This window comes from Dipodomys merriami, unplaced genomic scaffold (genome assembly GCF_024711535.1).
Source record: "Dipodomys merriami isolate MVZ:Mamm:240054 unplaced genomic scaffold, mDipMer1.0.p SCAF_23, whole genome shotgun sequence".
Taxonomy (NCBI): Eukaryota; Metazoa; Chordata; class Mammalia; order Rodentia; family Heteromyidae; genus Dipodomys; species Dipodomys merriami.
In genome coordinates, this window is record NW_027203715.1 from 7,758,893 (window position 1) to 7,779,674 (window position 20,782).

The following is a 20,782-nucleotide window of genomic DNA, read 5'->3' on the forward strand; positions in this document are numbered from 1 at the left end:
TTGAACCCAGGGCATTACTCTTGGTATATAGGCACTCCAAACTCTGAGTCTTGTTCTTGTCCTTGCCCTTGTCCTTGTCCTTGCCCTTGCCCTTGTCTTTGTCCTTGTCCCTGTCCTTGTCTTTGCCCTTGTCCTTGTCCCTGTCCCTGTCCTTGTCGCTGTCCATGTCCTTGCCCTTGTTTTCCCTTATGCTTGCCCTAGTCCTCGCCCATGCTTGCCCTTATCCTTGTCCTTGCCCTTGTCCTTGTCCTTGCCCTTATACTTGTTCTTGTCCCTGTCCTTGTCCTTGCCCTCGTCCTTCTCCTTGTCCCTGTACTTGTCCTTGTTCTTGTCTTTGTCCTTGCCTTTGTCCTTGCCCTTGCCCTTGTCTTTGTCCTTGTCCCTGTCCTTGTATTTGCCCTTGTCTTTGTCCCTATCCTTGTCGCTGTCCATATCCTTGCCCTTGTTTCCCCTTGTGCTTGCCCTAGTCCTAGCCCATGCTTGCCTTTATCCTTGTCCTTGCCCTTGCCCTTGTCCTTGCCCTTATACTTGTCCTTGTCCCTGTCCTTGTCCTTGCCCTTGTCCTTCTCCTTGTCCCTGTCCTTGTCCTTGTTCTTGTCTTTGTCCTTGTCCTTGTCCTTGCCCTTGCCCTTGTCCTTGTCCTTGCACTCTCCTTGCCCTTGCCATTGTCCTTGTCCGTGTCCTGGCCCTTGTCCTTGTCCCTGTCCCTGTTCTTGCCCTTGCCCTTGCCTTGCCCTTGCTCTTATCCTTGCCCGTGCCCTTGTCCTTGCTCTTGTCCTTACCTTGTCCTTGTATTTGCCTTAGCATTGACCTTGCCCTTGTCCTTGCCCATGCCCTTGCCCTTGTCTGGCCTTGCCTTCCTTTTTTCTTATGTTCCTTCTTGAATCCAGGGCTTCATATTCTAGCTAGGGCCTATTATTTCATTATAATCCTAGACCTGACTTATTACTTATTACTGGGCTGAATTAACACCATCAAATTATAAATGGAACTTTTAATTTCATACGATTGTTCTTTTGTCTTATTAAGTTCTGTATCTCTGGGTCCAAAGAATGCAATTCAGAGTTATTCCAAAAAGTTGCTTGGAACTGTGCTGATATGTACAGACATTTTTATGTGGTTGTTGTTATGATCCCTTACAAAATAATGTTTGGTATATGTAAACTACAGATGTTTTAAAGCATATAGGAGAATATATGTGGTCTATATGAAAGCAATAGTTCATTTTATGTCAATGTTTGGCATATTGGAATTGAGTATAATTAAGAATGGTGGTCCCCTGTAGACTTAGAAGGAATTTACCCTGTTGGAGTCGGATGTGGAGAAGGTCTGGGTTATGGATCACAACTGTTGCAGGGATGTTCATGGGACCTAACTGGTCCCTGGCATATGATTTTTATGCATACTGGGGATAGGGAGGACTTTCTATTTTCCCGGTGGCTTTTATCTTGGACCAGAAGAGACATGATGTCAGAAGGAGAACAAAACAAGCGTCTGTTTGGACAGGAAGGGTGCCACCAGTTGAAGAGTACCTGATTAGAAAGTGTGATTTCTAACCTTATTACGGCAAAAAGAGAAACAACTATTTTTGAGGTTGCAAGTGTATTTTCTTTCTGAAGCTTCGTAATTTTACTTCTTATGTACAGATTTATGATCCATCATACCTGTTTCATGAGGGTAGGATGAAGGGCCATCTTGTCCCCCCAAATTTGTTGTGTTAGTGTTCTTGAAACGTTCAATCCTTTGAATAGCTTAAATATGTTTGTCGCTTTTGTCAAATAAATCTGCTGTATACATATTGGTCTGCTTCGTTTTCTGTTTTTAAATATCTAGCTTTGAGCTAGTCTTCCATATTCTTTTGGTGCTAACTGGTAGAGATGCAATTGTGTGTGTGTGTGTGTGTGTGTGTGTGTGTGTGTGTGTGTGTGTGTGTGTGTGTGTGTGTGTGTGTGTGTAACTGGGGTTTTAACTTATCCCCGTCCTGTTAGGCAAGCATATTACCACTTGAGACACATCCGCTAACACTACATTGACTTTAAAAATGGTAGTAGTGATAGTGTCCTAAATATGTTTTTAAGATTGTCCTGCTGTTAAAGATTCCTTTGCTTTTTAAAATATATTTTAGAAATAGGTCATTGATATCTACAAAATGCCTTGTGATGTTTACTGGAATTATATTCAATTTATAGGTCAGTTTGGGGATAATTGTCATTTTAACCATAAACCTTCCAGTTCCTGACAATGCGCTCTCTACCATCATTTCATTATTTTTCAGGAATCCTTCGTAATTTTCAATGGGCTGGCTTTGCAAGTTGTGTTTCCTTGGTCAGAGCTGCCAAGTGTTATTTTTTATTGTGAGAATACCATACAGAGGGGTTACAATTACATGGGCAAGATAATGAGTACATTTCTTATCAAGCATTGTTGCTTCCTCCTTTGTGTTCCCTTCCCATCCCTTTCTTTCTCCTCCCACCGGCCCCTCTCCACACCATCACCACCACCACCACCACCACCAACCCCAGTCAAAGTTGTAAAGTTTGTTTTTCGACATAACATCTTGTACATCTCATTGTTGTAATGGATCCCCCTGTATCCATATTAAAAATTTTTGTTCTTTTCCTTCCCCTCCACAAATTATAACAACATCAAATACAGTGAAGGCAGGGGTTATACCATGGGGGAGGGACATAGAAAGCAACAACAAATAAGGATGGCCAATAGACACATGAAGAAATGCTTAACCTCACTAGCCATAAAAGAAATGCAAATCAACACAACATTGAGATACCATCTCACCCCAGTTAGAAGCTAGAAGCAAGATGCTGGAGGGGATGTAGACAGAAGGGAACCTTACTCCATTGTTGGTGAGAGTGTAAACTTGTTCAACCACTTTGGAAAGTAGTATGGAGGTTCCTCAAAAGACTCCACATAGAGCTCCCCTATGACCCAGCAATCCCACTCTTGGGCATTTACCAAAATGATCAAAAGCAAGACCATACTAAAGCTACCAGCACAACTATGTTTATTGCAGAATTATTTACCATCGCTAAGATATACCAAGTCTCATTAATTGGTGAGAATTAATCATTGTGGTCTCATAGCTGGCCCAGAGGAGAATTTAAAGTATATTGTGTTCATAATAAGATAGAGGACCCTGACATAAATTTTCAAGTAGGTTCTACCCTGGGAAGCTACAGTGCCCTGACGTCTGTGTGAAGCTGTATTCCATAAGACAAATTTCTGAAGTAGGAGTAATTTCTCTTAGTCTCACTTTCTTTCAACTCCTCATATTGTGAATAGCTTGGTGATGATGAATTTTAGCAGTCCTCAGTATAAGGTAGATGCGATACCAATCATTTGCCCTTCCTCATAATGATATGTGTTTCTGTTTGTTTTTTGTCATTTGTGTTTGTGCTCAAGGCTTTTGAAGCCCAACTACTTCTATTTTGTACTTGTGAAGTGCTGGTTTCAAGGTGGACACTGCTAATATTTGTAGTCTGTAATGGCACTTGGTATTACTCTGTCTAAACCCTGCAGTGTCCTGGGTAAGCATCTCTGAGTAGCTTTACCCACACTCAGGTCAGTAGGCATTGAGAAAGTAAACCTTCTTCTTCCCTTTTGGAGGAATGCTGGACCCAGGTCTGTGGTTTGCATTGTGGTTTGGGTTATGATTGTGTATTCATCTTCCAGGATTATCAGCAACTAAGGAATCCCCTGTTCTCCAGCAGAGCTCAGTGTTTAGGATGGACCACTGAAAGCTGAGTGTTGTGCTCTCTTTGGCAGAGCTGAACCTAATTTATGACTACCAGGGCTTCTTGAACTTTACCCCCTATTCCTTTTCTATATGTCCTTTTCCTTGTGTTCTGCTGTCCAGATTTGTGTTGGCCTGAGAAGTGTGTGGTGAGTGCATTAACTTTCCAAAGCGCACATTACCTTCCTGGCCTCACACCTACCCTACTCACCTCAAAAACCCTCCTACAGAGTTAGTGCTTCCGCATAGGAATTAGAAGAGGCCAGAGTGGCTCCACAGCAGCATGAATCTGACAGTGGGTTGGGGTGGCTCCTTTGTATCAGTGCTGGCAAGGGCCCTGCCCATGGGAACCTAGAGCTCCTTAGAAAAATGAATGGTCTTTCAGTTGTATGCTAGTACTGCCTACCTGAGATCATCCTGGGGTGCTTGCTGTCATCCTAAAGACATCAGCAGAGTCCACATGCAGGTAGGAGGATTAGGAGGATGGCCTCAGTGCAGTCCTATAGTGTGATTTAGGACTCTCCTTGCGGAGTGACAAGTGCAAAGCTTGCTTCCACCCAGTCAGTGCTGCCATGGGTGCCTTAACAGGGACAGGGCTGAGGCTGTGGGCAGCTCACACTACATAGCTCTGCCTGCACGTTCCTTTTGTGTGCCCTGTGCTCACTGCTTTGACAGGTGATGACGAGCAGAATTCATCCTCAGCCTCAAACTTGTGTGCCACCCACCAGTACCATGCCACAAGCCCACAGGTGTGTCTGGGACGCTCGCACCACTCTTCAATGTATGATGCTCTGGGTACATGTCTTCCTGCAGCAGTAGTCAGAAGGTGAGGTCTGCACTGAGTGTGCTTACATTCATGGATGGAGGGGATGTTACATCACCAAACATATCTTGAAGCCCCAGTTTCCTCATAGCCGGATGGAAATAATGAGGAAGATGTGAGTGGTTTTCATGGAGCAGCTCATTCACAGGCTTCTTTGTACTATTCCTCCCTATGCTATTGCACAGAATGTTTTGTTAAATCTAGGAAGGAGCTAAGTTCTGCCCAGTACTGCCTCATGACTGGTATGTTTTTGGGCAAGTGACACTATTTGCTATGTGCTGTCTCTTGGTTTTCCAGGTGGATAAACTGACTTCATGAAAGTAACCTTGTGTAGTTGAGGAACTGGGTTGGAACCAGTGTGTAGCTTGTGGAGGCTGTGTTTTGACCCTACTGGTGTAAAAGCTCGATGTGTGACTTGTCCTGGTCTCTTGAGTAGTCAGTGGCTGGTATGATTTTTGCCCTGTATCTTGGGTGCAGGATTAAGTCCATTTCCAAGGGTACATGGGACTGTGTTCAGTCTTCTTCCTCTCTCAGGACTCCAGAAGACCTTTGTGGATTTGTGGTGGAGCTTCAACTATGGGAGCTGTCACTGAGGGAGCACACGGGCACTGTGATATCACTACCAGGTATATGTTCACTCAGGGCATCCATGGGGACTCATTGGGCCATTGAGAGGAAACTGTGTAACCCTCAGGATCTCTTAGTATCTCATTAACAGGATAAGGTATTAGAAGCTGGGTACTTCTTAAAGAAGAGGTTGCTTTAGCTAACAGTTCTGGAGATAAAAAGAGCCTGTTGCTGAAATCACCTTAGCTATGGTTGGGACTTCCTGGGGTTGGAAAGAGCCTCATGTGGGCAGAGATATCACCCCCCTCACAGGAAGCTGGAGGAGGAAAAAGGCCGGTCATCTATATTAGCTCTTGCAAGAACTAATGAAAGGGTCTGAGATCCAACTCAGTCCTTTGGAAATATTACTCTTTTGGAACTTAGGGCCTATCTAGTCTCACCTCCGTATGCGTGTGTACCGTGATAACACTTGCAAGTCTTGGGGGATGGCTGTGCTTCACTGGCTCTGGTCTGAGCCAGTGGTTGGGGGCTGGAGTCTGGTGGAAATGACCCATGTTTCTATCACAAGTGGTAAGTGGCACTTGAGGGCTCCGGAGAGTTTCATCTCTAGTACCTGCTTGTTGGCTTCCTGGTTCTTGTGTCCCTGCTTGCTCTGAGCATTCAGCCTCTTTTTTTTCTGGACAGCAAGTGCTTTGCCAATACTGCGTTTTAACCTTTGACACTCATGGGGTGCCTCACATTTATTCCTGACTCCTTGGAGGACCTGGTGTGGAGGATCACTCTGTATGATCAGGCTCCTTCAGAGCCATAGAGTAAATGCTGCCTGACCATGGTGAGGAGGAGAGCCCTGCACAGACCGACCTGTGGACAGGCAGGTCTGTGAAGAGAGCTCAGACCCACCCTTCTTGCCATTGCTTGTCAGGCCACGGGCTCTTTCTCATGTGGAGATAGTGGTTTAATAATTTATTTTATTATTATTTGTTGTTGTTATGACAAAGGTGATACACAGAGAGGTTACTGTTTCCTAAGTCAAGTAATGAGTACATTTCTTGGTTTTAAGTATTAAAGACTTTTAAAAATTGAGCCGCATTACAGTGGCTATGCCTGTCATCCTAGCTGCTCAGCAGGCTGAGAGTGAATTATGTTTCAAAGCCGTCTCAGGTAAGAAAGTCTGTGAGACTCTTATCTTCAACTAACCACCAGCAAACTGGAAGGGGCACAGTGGTTCAAAGTTGTAGAGCCACTTGCATTCAGGAACAAAGCTCCTGGACAGTGGTCAGGCCCTGATTTCAAGCCCCATGAATAAAATTTAAAAAAAAAGTATATAAAGGTGATGTTCAGAGGGTTTATACTTACAGAAATCAGGGAATCATTTCTTTTTGGACAGTGTTACCCTTTCCTTTGCTCTCTTATATCACTTGGCTCTTAGAATTAGCTGGTTATGAGGAAATGTTCATCATCCCTGGCTGTAAAGGAAATGCAAATAAAAACAACACTGAGACACCGCCTTACCCCAGTCAGAATGGTCCACATCCTAATGTCAGCCAACGACAAATGCTGGAGGGGATGTGGAAGAAAAAGGAACCCTACTGCATTGCTGGTTGGAATGTATACTAATACAATCACTTTGGAAAATAGTCTGGAGGTACCTCAGAAAGCTAAATATAGACCTCCCCTATAACCCAGCTATACCACTCCTAGGCATCTACCCTGAGCAACAGGAACCAGTATACAAAGACACATGCACCTCCATGTTTATTGCAGCACTGTTCACAATAGCCAAGATTTGGAAACAACTCAGATTCCCCATTACTGATAAGTGCACCCAAAAATTGTGGTACTTATATACAATGGAATATTATTCAGTCATTAGAAAGGACAAAATAATGACATTTGCAGGGAAATGGATGGAACTAGAGCAGATTATTTTGAGCAAAATAAGCCAAGAACAAAGAGAGAAATGGTACATGGTCTCCCTGATATGTTGATGATAAAGCCAAATGCAAGAAGATATGGCAAAGTAACAGGACTCAAGAAACAAAGGACAGCCAACCATTTTGTCATGTCATTGATAATGACTCCATTTTCTTGACTATATATATGATAGATATACACACACACACAGCGGGATGCCAGGAAGAGGAACAGAATAAGTGGAAACATCCTACAATAAGCAAAAAGAAAGAAATGTAAACATCACCAGATGTGGAAAAAATAACTTGTATTGTCAAAGCTCATAGAATTCACAAACTATATAAACCATGATAATGACAATTTGCCTTGTGAAAGTTAAAATGTGATCATGACTCTAAGTATCACTATTTCACAATACTGTAAATATGTGAAATTTATGTAATCACCTAATCTCAATTAAATAAAAAAAGTGAGAGAAGGGATGGGTTAAGAGAGTGACAATGTTGTCAGACACTTTGTACACATATACTATTTTGTAGAATGGGAACTTCTTTGTACAACTACTTAAAGATAATTATAAAAAATAAACTAAATAATTAGCTGGGGCTGGGAAGGTGGCTCAGTGGTAGAGCTCTTGCCTTGCATGCCTGAGGCCCTGGGTTCGATTTCTCAGCTCCACTTAAGCAGAAAGAAAAAAGCTGGAAATGGCGCTGTGGCTCAAGTGGTAGAGCGCTAGCCTTGAGCTGAAGAGCTGAGGGACAGCGCCCAGGCCCAGAGTTCAGTCCCCACGACTGGACCCCTCCCCCAAAAAAGAATTAGCTGGTTATGTTGGACATAATAACATCAGTTTGCTTTAAAAAATGATAAAGATTGCTTTTTTCACTTTCAACATACTGTTGGATGGAATGGCATGAGAAGTGATTTGGTAGGAGAGCCTGGCGTTGCTCTTCATTTTACTGTATGAAACAGAATGCACTACCAAGAGAAAGGAAAAGTGTGTGCTTAAAGTGAGGTACTTTCTGTACTAACTGCTGTGACAAGTAACAGATCGCTGTCTGACCAGAGATCCCCGTGGACCAGAGATCTGCATGATATGCATGGTTGTATAGCCTCTGCGGGGTCACAAGTGTAGATTCAATAGCTCATGCTTTTTCTTTAGGGAGAAGTTGGGGAGTGAAGGCTCCAGCAGCAGGCTTGTCCCTGTCACTCCTTTTCTCTGCCCTGTCTCAGGACTCCTGGGCACCCAGATTTGATGCAACCACCCTGGGAGGAAACGTGAGCTCAGTGTGTCCTGTGGACATACCCAATGTTTTACTCTCTGTGGGCAAGCAGTCACCATGAGCTCTATTCACTGGCATCTCTGGTGTCTAAAGTGAGGTCCCCAGAACCTCCCCTGCCTGATTCTGTGTGTTTTTCCAAGGTGGGTTTTATTTTATACTCTGTGTGCTGGTCATTTAAGTTCTGACTTCACATGGCTGTGGCTCATTGCTCTGTGTGGCTCCTGGTGCACATGGACTCTGTGACAAGTAGGGTGACCAATGAGCATGAGGTACCCAGCAGCTGTCAGACACTGAAGTGGAACTAGCCAGGCATCCAGGATGAGGATCCTTGCTCTTAGTAGTTGGATTCATTACATTGCTCTTGGCCCTAGTGTCCTGGGTTGGCTGTGCTGGTCTTGGGTGGCAGGTCAGTATCCCATTCATGGGGCTAGGAGACCTGGTAAGGCCAAAGAGCTATGTTCCTAGGGATCTTATTTATTTATTTATATACTTATTTATTTATTTACTTATTATTGTAGGTCATGGGGCTTGAACTCTGGTCCTATGCCTGTCCCTGTAATCTTCAGCTCAAGGCGAGTGATCTATCTTTTGAGCCACTATGCCACTTCTAGTTTTCTAGTAGCTAATTGGAGATAGGTGTCTCACGGACTTTCCTGCCCAGGCTGGCTTTGAACTGTGATCCTCAGATCTTACCCTCCTAAGTAGCTAGGATTACAGGTGTGAGCCACCAGCACCCAGCCCTAGGGATCTTATAAGGGCATCTGAGCAGAAATTTGGGTGAAATGGATTAGAGGCTGAAGGGTAGAATGCACAGTATGGTGTCAGGCTGGCTGGCAGGCAGTGCTGGCAGCTGCAAAGGGTTTTCCTGTGGGAGCAGATTATGGTTCTATGGCAGTGTGGGCCAGCTGCCTGACTCCTGCCAATTGGGTGTCTTTTTCTCCTGCTCCTGATAAGCTGTTGATTTTGCCTTCTCATTTCATTGTTTGTTCATGTCATTGTAAATAGGCCTCTGCTATTCTTTCTTGGCTCCCCTGTAGTTCACATGCCACCTGCTGGCTGTTCCTCTTCTTCCTCTTCAGTATTTTTCAGTTTTAATCAGGGCTACAAGAAGATTTGCAGCACAATCTTAGCACAGTGATCCCTCAACATAGAGGGGAGGGGTGCAGACAGTATCCTGCAGATTTTAGGAAGTTGATGTTTGGAAGGCAAATGTTGCCCACTGCCCATTGTACTCTGGTCCCATAGAATATCAGTGGTCTTGGGGCACACTCTTTCAGATGTTACCATTTTCCTTCTTTGTGACCCAGTTTGCTGAATGCCTGCTGCTTGCTGGGCTTGCTGACTCAGTGACTTGGTGTCTGTCCCAGATGCAGTGGGTGTGGGTCTTGAAAGGTCTCTTCCTTAGAATTTGTATGGTGCCTGTGTAATCTGGGCTCCCAGCTGTCTTTGTGTAGTCACTGCACTACACACACTGAGCTGTGGGTGAAGAAGGGAGGGGAAGTACACCATGCATCCTGTATCAAGCATTGATGGAGCCTCATCCAAAGGCCATTAAGTCTTTTGTAAGAGCAGTTCTTTTACCAGAGCATTACCAACAGCCATAAGTGGATGTTGTTGAGTTTTCTGCCATTGTGATCTCTATGGCTTGACCTGTGTTACCGATGAAACACATCCTGAAGTAGTGTTGACTGAATTGACTGTCTTGCATAATGTTCTTGGTTCTGTGGAGCTAGAGGTTGGACCTGCTGATGAAGCTTGTGCTGCTTCTGCTTGGGCTGGTGTCCTAGAAACAGCAAACTTCCTGAGTCATTCTCAATAGCAGGAGAGGGGATGGGCCATATTAATATTCAATTAAATGTCCTTATCTCAGAACAAACAGAATGTTTTCTTTATGGCTGTTTGTAAGATTGTGGATCTGGTTTTTGACAGCCCTTGATCAGGATCATGTGTCACAATATAGTGGTGGTGTTTCTGTGTGTGAAAAATGCTGGGGCTTGGACCCAGTGCCTTCTGCACTCTAAGCACTCTACGACTGAGCCTTAGTGGATGGATAAGAAGGTCTTTGGCTGGCTAGGCAGCAAGGTAACTTTTTCCATGATAAGCAAAGTGATTGCAGAGTGTCAGTAGGAAGTTATTCAGAAGGAGCATGTATTTGCATGCATTTCCCTTATAGGGTTATCAGGGAAAGCTGTTACTCCTTATCTTCCCCATCTTTTGATTCTTTTAAGGTTTTATAGAGGCAGGTTACCATCTATCAGTATTTGTAGATGAATGTGTCTCCCTCCGGTTCACTTCTGAGTGGAATTTTATTATAGTGTTCAGAAACTTTATTCTTTTGCAACTCTGAGCCTGTGTGTTTTGGCTGAGTCTGATAACAGTCCCCCTGGTTCTGTGGCTGAAGATAAGGCCGTTGTTCAGCTGCTGTTCTGCATGGGGCTCAAGAGGCCTGACCACAGGATTTCTGCTCTTAGTTCTCACTAATGTTTGGAGGCCCAGGCACTAGGCACCCTGTGCATACCCCGAAAGCTGCCTTTACCTCTGGCATTGGCTGAGCCTTCAGCCACATTCAGTCAACATAGTGACCATGAGGGATGGGCACTACGCTTATAGAGATTGTGAAGAACCAGGATTAAGAAGTTTGTGCTGGAATTCCAGAGACTCTGCAATTTGTGGTTCCTCTGCTTTGCTGTAAATACAGGTCTCACTTTGCCAAGTTGGTGAAGGGATTAGGGCCTCTTATGACCAGTCTGGGTTCTGGGGTTCAGCATTGTCACCTGTGTCCAGATTGGCAATGAGTGAATGAGAGCTATCTGTGTCTGTGGACATGTGCTTCCTTTACCACTGAGCTTGGAGTATAACAAGCAACATGTGACTTCTCCCTAACAGACAAGGATATTATCACAGCTTTGTACCAGAAGAACTTGAGCTCTGGCTTAATCTGCTCCAATGTGTTAGAAATAGGACTTGAACACAGGCCTGTATGTCTTCAGAGTTTTTGTGCTTCACCCAATGGGAGAGTCCAGGTTACTGAGGAGCTGAGCCTGTTCTGCTCATTTCTGTTCCTCAGCAATAACCTTTGTTCAGTGTATCCTGAGCACTTGGCTATGCAGCCTTCCTCTGTGCACTGTCAGGTAGTCTGTAGAACCACCTAGTGATAAGCTACTGAGTGATGTGGGCACAGGTACTGTGGCGTGTCAATCTGCTTGGCCACTTTATTTAACCCTGCAGGGTTCTTCAGAAGACCCATCAAGTCAGCCTCCAATTCCTACTACCCAAGCCACAAAGTAAACTCACTCTGACCTCCTAATGGTGGCAGTTGGTTGGCAAATCTATTGTTGCCACTGAGTCACTTGAAACCTGGTTTTCTTTGGATGCTTACAGAACCTCCTTAGGTCCATACTGGGCCATTCTTCTGGGGATGCTTTTAGGGAGGAGATGCATTCTTGTCTAGCAAAGGGGCCTTACGATGTGGATAGGAGGTGGTAGCTCATGACCTTTCACATTTCAGAGATTGTTCACTTGCTTCCCCTGCTGCCTCCCAAAAAGTGATACAGTCACAATTTAGTGCTCCTTGTCCAAAGTATTGAATCCAGAGTATAAAATACCTTGTAGCATAATGAAACCTTGTCACTTTTATTAGCCCATTAGTGTGTGAGTTAAAGTATTCCTTAGCTGTCCTCAGATCAGCTAGACCAGTCACAGGTACCCATAATTAATAATGCTAGGAGGTACCTGTGCCTCTGAATGGCTGTCCATCTGTGCCCACAGTGATGATTGTGGTGAGCAACTGCTCACGATGGTGTCTAAGCACGCACTGCCCATGTTTGAATCTCAGCTTTGTCCTTGAAAAATTTAGACTCTGAGCAACCTTTACCTTTTTCTGATTTTGTCACCTCGCGCAGTCCGGTAAAATGTTCTGGAACATGGCTCACAACTCCATGGTCAGAACACAGAAATACAACCTAACTGAAATGTGAGCAAAAGACTTGTACGGTCAGCTTTGACCACCATCAAATATAGATGACAAACACATGGCAGGGTTTTGGATGCCATTACCTATTTGAAGCACACTGGAGGTGTAACCTCAGACCTCACAAAAATTTGCACTAACAATGTTTGTTATAGTGATATTAGTTAAGATCAGAGAGATTCAGACATTTCATCCAATGGCAGCAGAGTGCAAATGGTACACCCACTCTAGAAAAATAGCCTATAAGTGCAGCTTCTCTTTGGCCCAGTGGTTGTTTTCCTACCCCTTGCTGGGGTAGTACTAGGAAAAAAGAAGGAACAAAATACAGTGAAATCAGCAGTCCCTGCAGTGCTGCCCCTCACAGTCATGCACAGTGTGATTGCATGTGTATGGCAGTATTGAATGGGTGACATTATGAAAAGTAAGTGCACGTTGGCATGAGTTAAAGCAGTAGGAAGGGGAGGTTTTCCTTTCAGCAGCATGGCTTCTCTGCGTCATGACTGTCTGGTTCAGCATGAGATGATGATTGTGCCAACACTTTGTCTGATGCTAACAAGCTGGTAAAGGCTTCGTATGGTCTCCAATGTTTTCCACAGTGGCATGCAGGGCTGTAATTCTTTCAGACTGAAGTTGCCACCAGCAACCACAGAATGGAAACCAACATAGTAATGGGACTGCTAAACTTAGAGCAAGGATCACCTGGCCACAAAGATAAGAAAAGTAGGACTCCACCAAAAAATATTTTCAGAGATATTAACTATCCCAATCACCTGATTTGAGTGGACATCTTATCCAATGGCCACAAATCTGTCATATCTCTGTAGAATTATTACTATTATTATTTCAGTGCCAGTTGTAGAGCTTAAACTCAAGGCCAGGAAACTGTCACGGAGGTTTTGTCCTGAAGGGTGACACTGACTACCTCTTGAGCCATGTCATTTCTTCTGGGTTTTTTATGTTTAATTGGAGGTAATACTCTGAAGGACTTTCCTTCCTGGGACGCCTCTGTCACATTGCATGTGACAGAGTTAGATGTTGTGATAAAACTCAGTATGGGAGTGGAGCATATATAGGTGTGGAACAGACATTTATGGCTCCTTACTAAAGCCACTCTTAATATCCCCCTGTTCTTATTCCTGTGAAATTCTTTCTTTTTTCTAATTAAAGACCTTGTCTTTGCTTCAGTGCCCTGAAGGAAGCCACCTGTCTTTCACTGAGAATGCAGAGGGTAGACATGGCATGTGATGAACCTTCCTCTAGGAAAGCAGGCCCATGAGGAGCACATTGCAGGATGGCATCCATTGGTGAGCAAAACAATGGCTGGCAGAATTCATGCCACAGGAGAACCAGTCAGGTTAGTCAGGTTCAGTCAGGGAGGTCAAGAGGTTTATGTCTGGTGGTGCCAGAGGTTCCTTGCTCTGTTTCTGCTCACACGTGAATGTCTAAGCCAGATGCAGTGCTTTCCACAATGAAATATCCATACCTGTTTTGTTGAGTAAAAGGAAGGTTTTGCTAGGGTTCTTGCAGTCTCTCTGACAGAGATTGGGACTGTCCAACCGCTTCCCCCTCACCTCCCTTCCAAAATCTAATGTTCCCCTCCCTCACACACTATTTCCTGCTAGCCATGGACTGGAAATATCCATTGGTGCTGCCTGCAAGGACATTCTAGAGCCTTCTAACCCCTTGGACTTCCCAGTGCTGTTAGGAGTAAGTAGTCTTGCCAAAATATCCTGATGAATTGTGCAAAAGTCCCTGTGGCAGGAAACCCCAGCATTGGCGCTGTTATTAATTCAAGTGAACTATTTCTTCAGAGCTTGGATGGGTTCTCCAAGCTAGCACAGATTCATCTAGGGAGAGTTCTCCCAGTGGTCCGTCTACAACATTCTACATTCTCTTCAGTGCTAGCCAGCAGCTTCTTCCAACCTACCTGCCAGGATGCTGGCCAGAAATGCTATCTGAAGACTGTGTGCATTGGTTTGCACACATGCTAGTTGTTTTGTAGGGGCTTGTGTGTGTGTTAGTTCCAACTGTTCATGTGAGGTCATCAGCAGAAAATAAGACATGGGCTGGCCATATCTTTAGACAAACAGGCTCTCCCTTCCTCTTTCCCCCTCATAAATCCCTGTGTGACAGAACTGCTGATAGAACTTTATGTGAACTTTGGGCCCCAGGATGTCTCCCCAACATGTACCCTCCAGAGTAGTTCTCCTTGCATTGGACTGGGCAACAACTGGAGTAGGCACTTCCCTCCGTGTTTCCCTTTGCACTCCTGTCCTCCAAAATTCCCTGCCACCTTAGGAAGATGCCCTGTGAATTCGGTTCTGAGTTCCATTTACTGTTGGGACACAGAGGCCTGTGACCTAAATCAGAGGTACTACTCCTACAATTATGGGCAGATAACAGGCTACCAGCAAAAAGGTAAGGAATCCAGAATAAGGAAGGTGGATAGCTTCTTGACTGCCAAAAACAAGGAGGCAAAGAGTGGGGACGTCCTCTGAAGGGTAACTGTTCAAGGATTGTGTTTCCTAGTAGACAGTGCCAGGGGCTGCACCAACTCAAACATGATTTGGGGCCACGGATTGGAACTTTTTTCCACCAGAGAGAAGTCATTGTGTACCAGTTTTTTCTTGAAATTAACAGTAAGAACAGTAGAAAGAAAGGAAACAGTAGGTCATATGGGAAAGAAGGCAGAGAATTAATGAGTAAGAGGGCAGTTAGGTGTGTGGCAGGGGCTGGTGCAAGGTGGGGCTTAGTTCTGGAGCTGTCTGAAGAGCCCTTAGGCAAGATTCCCTGCATGCAGAAGCTTGTGGTCAGTGCATTTGTGGTGATGGCTGTTGCTCTGGTGTCAGTGGAGCTGGAAGATGGTGCAAGCCAGTGCTAACAGCAGTGCCGGCAGAGCTCAGGAGATCAGTCCCCAAAGGATCCACATCAGGCCTTCCACGATGCTGCCTCCCTCCACACACACACATTCTCCTTCTGGTGTCTCTGCCATACACAACAGACAGTATTCTGCCCTTGAATGGCTTTCACCTGTGTGTGTGTGTGTGTGTGTGTGTGTGTGTGTGTGTGTGTGTGTGTGTGTGTGTGTGTGTTTGTACCTAAGGCTGGCTATCACTTCTTTGGAAGGAACAGCACCAAGCCAGTCGCCTTCACCTGCAGCCTCACCTCCAGATGTTTCCACTGATATGGGAGGACAGAGACTACGAACTCCATGGGAGAGCCTCATACAGGAAGATGCAGCCAGCCCTTCCTTGCGTGTGTTTATATAACTGCTAGGTCTGAAAAGACAGGGAGTGGCATAAGGCCAGAAAGAAGCATTGGTTGGGAGGGGATGGAAAATGCTGTGTGGTAACTGTTGAGGCTACTTGTGGTTACATGGTAGTTTATGGGCCTGGCACCTTCCCAGGCAGCTTCAAGTCCCACAGAGTTGCAGGGTTGATGGCTGGAAGTTGAGTGAGTGGGTGCACCTGGGGGCTTGTAAGAGGAGAGATGACAGAGAGGCCAGTGAAGGGGTGAATAGGAGTGAAAGCTGGTTCTGCAAAGACCTACATGTCCACTTGGGTGAGACCTGGATGTGTTCCAGCTGACCAAATCAGTGAGAGCCTTGCAGGACAAGGATCACCTGGTCACTCACAGGGCCTGTTTGCTGGAGCACCGTGCCTCCATGGGGCCAAAAGGGTTGTGGATACCCCCTGGGCATCTGCAACAAGTACCCTTTGTTACTGTCCATATGGTGTACATGTCCTCCATAATCATGAGAACCATCATCCCATTTTCTCTCCAGGTATGGGCAGAATCTCTTGGCAAAGTAAGACCCATTTCCCTGGAGGCTTGCTGGCAGGAGCTCAGAAAAACTCTACCACTTTTAGAAAGGGGAACTGAGGAGGATCATGGGATAAACACACACACACACACACACACACACACACACACACACACACACACGTGTGAAAGCCTACAAAAGGTGAGGAAGGTGTTCGGCCCCTGGCAACAGAGCTGAGAGGCAGTATTGGGCGTGGGACTGGCTAGGAGGGGAAATGTCAGAATTCAGCCAAAGCATGCCAAGTGAAATGCAGATGGGTAGAGGCAGCTCTTGTGATACCTCATTTCACATGTGGGCATCAAGCTTCTTTCTCCTGTGATGAGTGTCTAAACTGGGGGAGTGTTGGATAGTGGGTATGGAGACAGGGCCAGGATTACATTGGCACTGGGCCCTTTTCAGTGATCTCATTTTCAAGGATGTCTGGGGAAGGAAGGAGCCTAGGGCATTGTGGTAATTGCAGAGAAAGCTCTGTGTGACTGTGTCTAAGCCCGACCCAGTGTTAGTGTGTTGTGTGGGAACAAGTGTGCACACACACTCACCCAAGTGAGTGACCAACGCAGGTGCCTAGTGGTCACACTGAGGCAGGTGGAGGGTCAGCTGATGTTTGCCAGCTGAGGGTCATCTCCTGTGCACAAGTCTGAAAAGACCGGGGCGGCATGTGGGCAGTAAGGAGAATGAGGGTGGGAGGGAGGGGAATGGGGTGGCTGCTGTTGGGGCTGTTTGTGTCCCCGTGGATGCAGATGGGCCTGGCACCTTCCCTGACAGCAACAGAGCCCATAGACTTGTATTGTTGATGGTAGGTTGGCATGGCATGCTTGTGGGCATGTGGGATGAGAGATGACAGTGAGGCCAGAATTGCCTCCCAGTGTCAAGTGACAAGCTAATCCAAGTGAAGGCTCTGGGACAGCAAGGACCCTGTCTTTTGCTGTCTGTCCCTATGAGGCCTCCCACCTGTCCCAGAGGGGGAAGGATGATGGGCCTGTATGGGACTCACAGTACTGGGCTGGCCAGTACAAACTTCCATGGAGCTGAGCGATGGGAGCAGTAACTCACCAGCTAATGCCTCCTATACTGTGTCTAAAATGAAACTTTGATTCTTGTCGATAAATATTACTGCCCAGCTTAACTCAATTTCACACTCTCAAAAGCTACCACTGAGAGATCATATCCTATGTACCTTGACAGCAGTGCCTTGTCCTGCTGTGTCTGATACCTCAGGCTTTGGAAAAGGAGGATAAGGATAGTGCAGATTTTCCATGGACCAAGCTTCCAGTTGTGCTTCTGCCACTCTGCTGGTCCTCAGAGCTGACCTATGGGCAAAGGATGTCTATATTCCTGTCTAGTGACCTGGGCCAATTCAACCTGACCACACACAATGGGACCACAGATCTCTACACAGATCAAATGCCTGAATGTATGTAGGTGCAACCTGGAAAAGGCTTATCTTCTGTGTGTCTGCTTCCCAAGGGTGTAGGCATCACTCAGAGACTACGAGCACATCTGGTTCAGTGGCCCAATACAAGGGCCTAGCCCCAGACTCCAGTGAGCCCTCAGACGTCCTTTCCCTGTACCTTCCCTCTTCACTCATGCCATGTGCACAGGCCAGAATGCCACCACTCCCTCATGTCCCAACCCTCATGCTCCTGCATCCACAACCCCATACAGCCAAGTCCAATCCTACCTCTGCTACCTCAACCTCAGGGCCCTCACGATTCTCAAAACCCCTTTCAGTCTTAGCCTTGAACACTAATCTCTCTGCCTTTGGTCTCGCCCACTGAGCTCACTTAAACCTCAACCTACTCAAGGCTCCTTGTAAACTGTTTACAGCCTCCTGTTCCTCATTCTGCAGTGCAGCTTTCACCACTCGCTACCAGCTATCTTGCTTGTACCCTGCTTATGCAATCTGTCCCCCAAACTCCCTTCCCACTAATGACAAAATGCTATTTCCTAGTGGAAAGAATGCCCTTCAGCACTTGGTAGGGGTAGGTGAAGTTGCCCACCCCCACTCAAGAGTCTGACCCTGGAGAGCATTTCCATGGCAAACCCACCTGGCGTTTACTACACCATATCTTCCCATGACATAAGTGTTCTGCCTGCAGGGCAGGTCTTGATGGCATTGGACTAGAATAATTGCATGTCTGAGGTCCAGAATGCCTGACAGCCTACACCTTGGGCTACCTTTTGCCACTAGTGACAAGCAAGTTTGTCAGGACTTACTTTGTCATTTCTCTGCTTCTGGACTCTGAGCTCCTCCAGGACCAGAGACATTCAAGCTTATAAGACAAAAATGCAATGCCCAGAGGTAGGGACAAACCACATCTCCTCCTTGGGCTGCCAGAAGGAAAGGACCTTCCTCACCTGCACCATGGCCTCCACACCCACTAAGCCAAAAGAGCCAGAGCTGGGTAGCAGCTACCAGGCCATCAGACAGGGCCAAGTCGTCCCTCCAGATAACTCAGGGCTCTGTTTAGAGAAGGTCTCTGATCTGTCAGCTCACAACCTAACCACCTTAAGTCCAGCTGTAACCATGGGCAGGATCACAGGTAAGCAGGAAGTCCTCAAGAGGGATTTGGCAGCACTCCCTATGAACTGCCCTCGCCTGTGCCAACACACATCACATCATAAAGCCCCCCCCCCCAACTCCAGAGGACATTCTTCAGCAATCCTTACCAACTCCCAATGGCTATGCTTTGGCATAGATCAGAATCCACAGATGCACAGTGTGATCCCCTATTGCTAGCGATCTCCAGTATCAGAGCAGCAGAGGACATGGCTGGGTGTAATCCAGAGAGATAAGTGCAAATGGGGAAGGAGCCTTGCGACCCTGGCCCCATCTCTGTCCTCAGCTGTGGCTTTGTCAGTCCCTACACATCCACATCGATGGAGGCAGTTCCTCCACTAGGTGTCCTCCGTCGTCCCGACAGAGCTGGTCCTCGGCACACATTTGAACAGCAGATTCCTTGAGGTCCACGGCCTGACTAACAGGTCCAAGGAACTGCCAAAAATACTCTGGTTCTACCTGAGAAGCATGGCTTGTGTTCCTTCTGAGAAGGAACAGACAGGAAAGGGTCCCCTGGCATAGTGGTGGGGAAACAGAAGTCATGACTTGGTCCATATCAGCGGACAGACAGATTAAGAAGGCTCAATGGCAGTGCAAGACTGAGGTACTATTGGTGTCTTTCTCATTGTAAAGCACCTTGATCAAGTGGCTAGGTCCTTTACCTCTGAAAGGAGGTCAGGAAACAGAGCTTGTGTCTATGCTGTCCTCAGAATGCTGGGAATTGAACTCAGACACTTTCACACAGTAGAAAACTGCTTTAACCACTGGTCTACCTCCTCAGTCGTTGGCTTTCTTTTGAGACAATCTCACTATGAAGTTAAACCCTGGCCTCCAGCTGCTCTCTACCTGTCTCTTCCACCTAAGTACTAGAATTATAGATGTGGCCCAGCCCATCTACTCTTGTTTTCCCCTTGAGATCTGCTTAGAGTCAGGTCATCTTCTAAGTAAGAATTCATCAAGGCAACTTGGATGCAGAAGCATTTCCCTGTCCATCCATGGCTGGCTCAGTCATCTAAGTCTCTACATGAAAGTCAGGCACACATCCATGCTGCGCATCTCCTGGATCTGCCTAAGATGCCACTCCTGTGAATAAAGCAAGTCCTGGTCATTCCCAGAGAGAAAGAAGCCCCAGAGAGTACACTATTGATCCCCTAGTGAGGACGTGGCTAGTAACACAAGCCCTGAACATGTAGACTTTGCACCAAGACCTCAGGTGAGCTTCTTTTATCCTGAAGTGTGAAGTGGTGGCCTGATTATCTAGCACTTATACCAGTGGGTTGCGAGCCCAGGATGTGGCAGGTAGAAGTGCTCATGTACAGCAACAAAGTCCCATTAGGGACTGGCCTAGCCACCCACTCCTTGGTCTAGCACATATAGGTTTTTTGACAGTGTGACAAAAAGGAAGAGGGAACAGAGCCAGCATTCCAAGAGAGGTTTTCTAGGTCTCTAAGGCTCAGCTGTGCTCTCTGCTGGGCAGTGGCCCTCAGGATGTTGGCATAGATGCATTAGAGTCTCTGGTGTGCATGGTACATGAAACACTTTCAGCTTTTGCTGGCTGCAGAGCAGGCCAACCTGCAAGTTGGCAGCAGGCAGCAGGCACAGCCTGGCACTCAACCAAAGACCCTGATGTAGGCTACCCAAGGTAGAAGGTGAAAGGTAAGAGTGGGTTTTACAGACACACACTGAGTCAGAGATCCTGAGGGAGGAACCCCACCAGCTGTTGCTCCAACCAGCCCTGAAGTGGATGGTGCTCAATTCTGAGACTCAATTTAAAGTCGCATGAGCAGAGTACAAATCCATACATTCCAGCCGTGTGACCTTCAACCAATGCCAGTCTTCGCACTTAAGAATAGTAATTACTCTCTATAAAATGGGCTTATTCACCACTGGCAGCAAGTATGGCAGCCTTTCGGTCATCACGGTCAGCAAAGGCAGCCTGGAAGGTGGTCACCCAATGGTGGTGGTGCCCTATGATGACAGGCCACAGTCTCCTTGTCACCATTGGCGAGCACCTGGAAGCCCACTTGGGTACAGTACCCCAGCTCAGTAACAGCCACTGGCCCAGCACACAAGAATTCTCCTTGGGGGATGGGG